The sequence below is a fragment of the Physeter macrocephalus genome, chromosome 16 (genome assembly GCF_002837175.3).
Source record: "Physeter macrocephalus isolate SW-GA chromosome 16, ASM283717v5, whole genome shotgun sequence".
NCBI lineage: Eukaryota > Metazoa > Chordata > Mammalia > Artiodactyla > Physeteridae > Physeter > Physeter macrocephalus.
In genome coordinates, this window is record NC_041229.1 from 28,100,082 (window position 1) to 28,108,011 (window position 7,930).

At 33.9% G+C, this 7,930-nt stretch overlaps 1 pseudogene; it reads left to right on the forward strand.

Annotated features, from left to right (window-relative positions):
• Positions 1-7,729, forward strand: part of LOC102989106 (caspase-12-like) — a 29,300-nt pseudogene extending 21,571 nt beyond the window's left edge.
• The last annotated feature ends 201 nt before the right edge of the window (positions 7,730-7,930 follow it).

Genomic DNA, 7,930 nt, shown 5'->3' on the forward strand with positions numbered 1-7,930 from the left:
GGAACATATGTATATGTATAACTGATTAACTTTGTTATAAAGCAGAAACTAACACACCACTGTAAAGCAATTATACTCCAATAAAGATGTTAAAAAAAAAAGTTGTTCACTCAAAACAGTGAGTGCAAAACATTATAGTATTAAAACAGTATGGATGGAGAGGAGGCCCAGAGTCAAGGACTGTCAAGACCTGGCTTCTTTTATTCTATTATGTAGTAAATGCTCAAAGGATTTATGTTCTTTTCTACTACTTGCAGTCCTAGAGGCCGTAATGTTGGCCCTGACTACTAAGAAAGTCAAAGGAATTTGTAATTGAGGGTCTATGATGGCTTCTCTGGGCCTGTTACGAAAGCATCTCAGCATTATCCAGATTTGACCTCCCTCCTTCTTATGAAGCACGAAAATCAAACTTTGTTCAAAAGCTGTGGCTCTAAGAGTCTTGTACACTTACATGGTGGCTGAATTCCCCCATTATTTTAAAACCGTTTATTTTCAGGTAATGTTTCTTGGATACTTGACACAAATGGCTCTCTCTTAATTTCCCAACTTATCTACTACTTCAACAAATATTCTTGGTGTTATCATTTGGAGGAGATTTTTTGAAAGGTAGGAATCTCCATGTCTTTTCAATTTATGTCCCAGAGAACTTTGTAGAACTGTTTGCAAAGCTTTTCTGTGAATCCTGAAGCTCTTAAGTCACCTCCTTCCTGTACTCCAAGTTTAGTTAAAGAGGAAGTTTTTGGAAGCACACTACGTAGAACCAGAGTGAGTTTTTCTGATTCTGATAGGCTTGCTTATTTAACGAGTGCTTTTGAGAGTACTATTTCATTTGTGTAGGTACTATATCCAAGGAAAAGCTAAAAAGTTCTTCTGTTTATATTGTACTATCTGACCACAGCCTTAATACAAACTATATACTACTCACTTCTGAGAAGAAGTCCAGAATTCCCTTTTAAATTTTTTTAAAAAGATTTCTTTACTATTTTAGGTTCAACATACATTTGAGACCCCTAATGTCTAACCCAGATGCCCACGATTGAAAGACTATCCATGACACGATATATCTACCTCTTCCCTGGGAATTCCCTGGGAATTAAAATCATGCAAAGCATCCAGGTAAATGTATCCAAGAAGTGGATTTGGGTGATCCCTGCTCAGAGTCTATACAAAAAGTCTGGACAGAATGGAGAAAAATGACAGAGTGCTGCAGCACCGTAGTCACTGAGGCTCGTCTTATCTGCCTTTTCTTACTGGCTGCTGGTGAAGCTGTAGTTTTATTTGACTTTGGCCATTGTATAATGACTGCACATGAAATGTTAAGTCCAATGATAGCGTGCTAGAAAACATTTCAGTCCTCATTTCTCTCAAGGATCTACTCAGTGAATATAAAATATTTAGTTTTGATGCATGCACAAAACCAAATAATCGGACATGCTATGTAGAGCAGGTGTTTAGCTTCCTGACTTCCGAGAAGTCAGTTTTGCTGAGTCACATCCCTTCTCTGTTTGTGATGAGGGCTGCCTGGACCACAATGTCAACTGTTATTGCTGGATCTATGCTGAGGCAATGAGCCCCTAGTGTAGATCTTCCCATTTGGGGATAACAGGTCCATAGCCCTTTTGTGAAGATACATCTCACAGGAGAGATGAGTTCTATTTATATCTTATCTCTAGGAGCCCAATTACTCATGTTCTCTTTTCTTTATTTTTTTCCAGGAAAATTAAGGTATTACGGTTCCTATGAATCTACTATTTTAAAAGGTCAACTTAATTAAGAATATTTTTATATAAACTTCCCAACTGCCCATCCTCCAAAAATAACAGGGTAAAATCACTCCTATACTACTGCTGTATTAATGCTTCATAAATTCTTTTAAAATTATGCTTGCTTTCTCATTTTACCATAAATATGTCATGCTCATTACAAAACAAATTTTAAGTATAGAAAAACAAAAATTTTAACGAAGAAATAATACTTGTTAACCTTTTGGGTATTTCTAGATGCAAGTCTAAATACTTCTACATTTTCTTATTGTCATATTTGTTATATGCATACAAGAAATAATGCTGATAATGATTGGCAGAGAAATGAAGATAAATGTCTCTTATTAAAACCGTTACTAATTTAATAGATAAAAATAGTCAATTTCATTGGAACATATTTTTAATATCTTTATTAGCTAGATATTAATATGAAATATTATTCATATTATTTTCCTATTTTGTTTCAAGTTTTTTGTGTTTTTCTTATCAACTTGTGTAAATCCTCCCTGTATTAGAAGGAAGGATTAGACCATGTTCTTATGTTATTAGATCATGGTCATATGTTAGCAAGTATTTCTTAGTTTGATATTATATTCTGTGTATGATATTATGATATTATGTGACATGTAGAACACTGACATTTTCAGTAATGACATCCATTTATATTTTTTCTGCATTTACTTCTACTTTTTTAAATGAAATGTTGCACTACTTCATCAATATTTTTTTAGAATTGCTTTTAAGATTATTTTTTTATCTTTCTCTAAATTATATATGTTGTTTCCTATGAATTGTGGGATACTATTATTAAGGCTATTATTGATATTTTTTCAATGAATTACAAATTGTGAAAGAAATACTTGTTTATTCATGCTTCATTTTCTTACTAATTGTCTTTAATATTAATTTAGAATGTGCTCCGGGCTACTTGTTTTTGGAGAATATATAATAAAGGTACTAGACTTTGGTTTTTACATTAGGGAATCTTTGACTACAAGGGATTGGAATCCATTCAAACTAGCTTAAAAAAAACCAAAATAACAGTCTTAAAGTAAGCATACAAAAGGTAATCTAATATTCCTACAAGTGGAAAGCAAAAAAATAGCCATGTCTCTGGAAATCTGGTCTAGAAAATTGAAAGTCAGGAAATCATTCTCTCTGATTAGCCCCTGCAATGTAGCATGAGTCTTTCTTTTAAATCTTGCATCTATAAAAATCTATAATTTTTAATAAATTAGCTAACTTCTCTGACACAATTTTCCAGGTATGAATTGGGTACACTAACACTTGACTCATATAGAGTAGGTACAATATTATGTGTATGAAGTGCCTCCCTGTTACACTGCCTGTCACATAGTAGGCAATTTTGATAGTAGAAGTCATTACTGTTACATGCACTGATTTATCTTTCAGGGCTATGCCACATCACACTGTTAATTACTGTTGTTTTATAGTCTTCTTTAGTTTTCCTTGTTCACAATCTTCTTATTCTTGTATTGTACATGTTTTCATATGAATTTTAGAATGATGTTATAAGTTTTCTGACAACTAAAAGGGGGTTTTAATGGAATTTAAATAAGTACATCCTTAGGACTATGTTTTATGTAATCATTAAGCCACATATTATATTTTTATCTTTAAGCAAAAGTTTAGATTTTTCCTTCACATAACTTTCTCAAATATTTGGATAAATATATTCCTGAACAGATTGTATTTTCTTACTGTTTTGAATGATAATACTTTCCTCCATAGTTTCCAACTGGTTATTGCTGTGAGTGTTAAGAAAAGAAAATGACAGGCACTGTTGATTCTTAATTATATATAAATTTAATTCAGCAGCCATGTTGAACATTCATTGTTGTAGAGAATCTTTCACTTAGTTTTTCTTTTGAAAATTCTACATATAAAATTTGTTATCTGCAAATCATAAACTTGTCTTTCCCTTGCCACTATTCACAGCTTTTATTTCATATTCATGAAATTTTATATTTATCACATACCTCTAGATAAAATAAACATTAAAATAGTGATAGTGGGCATTCTTAATTATTATTTTAGTGGAAATGCCTCCAGTGTTTCATCAGTAAGGATAGTTTTACTTCTATTGATTTAAGCAAGATTTTTTTATAATAAAGTGTATATTTACATTGTTATTTTCATATGGTTTTTCTCCCTCTAAGAGATGAATGTTTTTTGGGCCCTTATGTAGACTAGAGCAAAGAGAAAGAAAATATGATCTTTCTATTTGAACTACTGATAGAGTATATTAATAGGTGTTCTGATATCAAGCAATGATTGTATTACTGAGATAAAATTTTTGTCAAGAAAAAAGAAGAGAAGAAAAAGCACATGCCCAATCACTTTCAGAGGAGATTTTCTTCCAATAAGCAATTAACCATAACTTAGTCAAAAAGCAAATCATAGCTCCAATGGAAGCTGAGAAATTAAGTGTTTATTGCATGTTGCCACATGCCTAACCAAAAAAATTGGAGTTTCTACTAGGAAAGGAAAAAGAAAAGCATATTTGGTCTCAACAGTGTCTCTACCATACATTGTTTCCATAGTCAATGGCTACCTAATATCCCATTTAATGGATATATTAGAATGTATATTATTAATTTAGGTAATCTCCAAATTTGTTATCTTAAGCAATTTTAAAATTAAAAAAATCCTTATAAATATATCTTTAAGTTTTTCTCTGATAATATTATTAGCATAAACTTTCAAAACTAAAATGACAGGGTCAAAAGCATTAAAATTTTAAAATTCTACATAAGGTATTATTCAAAAAATTGTCCACATGTGCCCTCCCCATGAGCCAAAAGTGATATAGTCTTTTTTTCTATATTTTCATCAACATCATGCATGATCAATCTCCTTAATTTTTCAGGTTAAAAACAAAATCATTTTAATTTTTATGTATTTGATTTATAAATTGATTAAGCATCCTTTCCCACACTTACTGATCACTGTATACTATTTAAATGTTAGCTGGTGCCTCCTCTTGCCCACAAGTTCTATATAGGGTTGTCTTAAACTCATAGGAACTGGCACCTAGGTTACCTCAGTGGTTTCAGCACTTCCAGGGCTTGTCCTTCTAACTAAAAGCACATTCTTACTTCAGAATTTGCTAAAACCCCTGGCTGGAACAATAACCCCTCCCTTCCCCATATCTATAAGACTTGCTACAGCCCTTCTTTGGATGTCTGTTAAATTACCTAACTTTATCAGTGAAGCTTTCCCTCACCACTCTAAATAACACAGCATGCCCTTTCCTGCCTCTGATACTCCCTACATCCTTACCCTGCTTCATTATTTGTTTCACAGTGCGGATTACCTTATGACACACCATATAATTATGTTTTGACTATTTATATGTCCATCTCATTTCATGAGACTATAAGCTCCATGAGGGCAGTGACTTTGTTATTGTGTTCACAGAGTGTAAAATAGTGTCTGGCACAGAGAAGACACCAATTTTTGACTAGGTGAATGAGTACATCTATAAAACATTTTGCCATGTAACTAGAGAGATAAAATATGTAATACACTTTGCAAATAGCTTTGCAAAACAAACTTTTTTTCAATGCAAAACTTAGGCTTTGTTTTAGTTGAGGATTTTTATTTCTTACTTTATTAAACCTAAGCTATTTTTTCTAGATTCTTCTTGAGAACATCTACTATTTATGTGCTAGAAATTCATAATACATTCTTTTCTTCACAACCAAATATTTTTCATTCTATAAATACTGTATATGTGATTGTTCTCTGCCTAATTCTCTAGTGACCATTGGAGATACAACAATGAAAAAGAGACAGTTTTGCTACTTATATAGAGTTTATTTAACATAAATATCTAAAACACACTGTTATCAAATGAATGTTTGTGTTCCCCCCCCCCCAAATTCATATGATGAAATCCTAATGCTCATTGTGATAGTATTAGAAAGTGAAGGCTTTGGGAGATGCTTAGGTCATGAGGGAGGAACCCTCGTGAATGAGATTAGTGCCCATAAAAAAGTGGCTCCAGAGAGATTCCTAGCTCCTTTCCTCTTGTGAACATATGAGGGGAAATCTGTGACCAGAAGAGGGACTTCACCTGACCTTGCTGGCACCCTGATCTCAGACTTGGAGCCTCCAGAACTGTATGCAGTACATTTCTTCTGTTTATAGGTCACTAGTCTGTGGTATTTTGTTACAGCAGCCCAAATGTTAAAATGAATATCATGTTCTGAAAACTGAACTAAGAATCTCAGTCCAATTCTGTTCTTTCCAAAATTGTTATGTTGATGGCTGGCATTTCCATCCCCAAACTTGCCCTTTCCAGAATCCTAGGTTTGTAAGTTAGCTCCTTCTTTTTCCTCATTTGACATAAAATCAATCATGAAATCTGCCAGCTTTACTTTGGCATTTCCAAATCTGCTTTGTTCTCCCCATAATCACTCTCACTTGTCAGGTCAAACCCCCTTTATTTCTCATCTGAAGTAGTACATAGACTCATCACTTGCCAACATAAATTCACATTTGTCTTCCTCTAATACACTAGACTATCATTGGTGAGATTGCTCTGAAATGAATGTCATTCATCATTCACCAATTTATTAGTTCCCTATTCTTTTCAGAGTAAGATACAAACATATTCTCATAACTCACAAACTCTGTTGTGTCCTTACTTCCTCCAACATTTCCTCTTCTATTTTGAATCCCAGCTATGCTGAAATACTTGCAAGTCTCCATGTTTTATGTGCCTCTGCATGCTCTATATGCCTTTCTGTGTACTAATCTTGCTTCCCGAGAACAATCACATACTCCAGTCCTAGAACCTTTTATCTGCTAATCTCTGATTATTCCTCATGATAGTAGTAACAGTAATAACAACAAAAATAGTGACAAAAACAGTGGCAACATGAGTAAACATGAGAAAAGTGTTCATTTTAAATGTTTTTATTTATACTACTAGCTTCACAAAACACTTTATAAATATTTTCTTATTGAAGGTTCAGTTCTTCAGGGTAATTTTCTTTGATAATTTTCTCCTAGCTATTGGGTACTCCTCCAACATGTTTTCACATGTTCTTGAGGGGCAGTATTTATCAGGCACAGTCCACACTGGACAACAAAAGATACTACTGTATAGAGATAAAAAGGTGAAACTTAATACACAGATTTATTAATTTGGTATTCAAACACTGAAAAAGAAAAAAAAAGGAATATTGAGGAAACACCAAGGTGATATCTGCAGGAAGCATTTGCCAATCAATCCTAGGGTAGAGGGAATTCAAAAGAAGTAATTGGGGTTATCAAAACCTAAGTTATTGAGAGGGGAGGATCTTCAAAATTAGTACTCAGACCTCTGAGGAAGGGCACAATGGAGTAGCTTTGGTTTTTTAAATCCTGATCATGGAAATTCCATGAAGTAGACTCTAGACCTCTGAGGAAAAGGCTCTACCCACTTTTGACTTGAGTTCTCTCAAGGGGATGGGATGAAGCTCCTTCTAGGAGAGTTGCAATAAGCCCAGATCTGAAACTAATTACCACTTCAGGAGTAAAGGGTCATTGCTTTGCCAATGCTGACAGGAATAGATAAGCAAATAATTTCTTCTCTTATCCTTATGCTTTCTTATCTCTGTCTTTACCCCTTATTGGTAGAGCCTAACTGGACGCTAGCTGACCAAAGAAAAATTGTTTGCAGAATTCCAGCCACAACATCATGAAGGAGAATATGGAAGGGTGAATTTGAAATTAATAAAGAATAGTTTAATGACTAGTTCAGTGCCGGGCATTGTGTTCTGTAGGTTGTCAAGGTCATTCTGCTCTTCTTTTCTTAGTCTTATATTAGTATTACCACAAAATTCAGGTTGTTCATAACTGTATCATTCAAGATTCAGTCAGAGAAGCAGAACTACCTGGAAGCTGGTAAAGTGGTCTGCGTAAAGATGATGCCTGTGTCTATGACTGGGGCCTAATGTTCACTGGGAAACAAAGAGGTGAGCAAAGATGGACTTGAAGTGAAGGAAGCAACTCAGCTGAAACCTATGAGGATTACATAGAAACCAAGATAAAAGTCATCAGTCTCTCACTGTCTCCAAGCCTCCAACTTCAGAGATGGCTGTGTCCTTCAGGACTCACATCTCTAATTAAACATTGATCAGACCCAAGAGATGAGA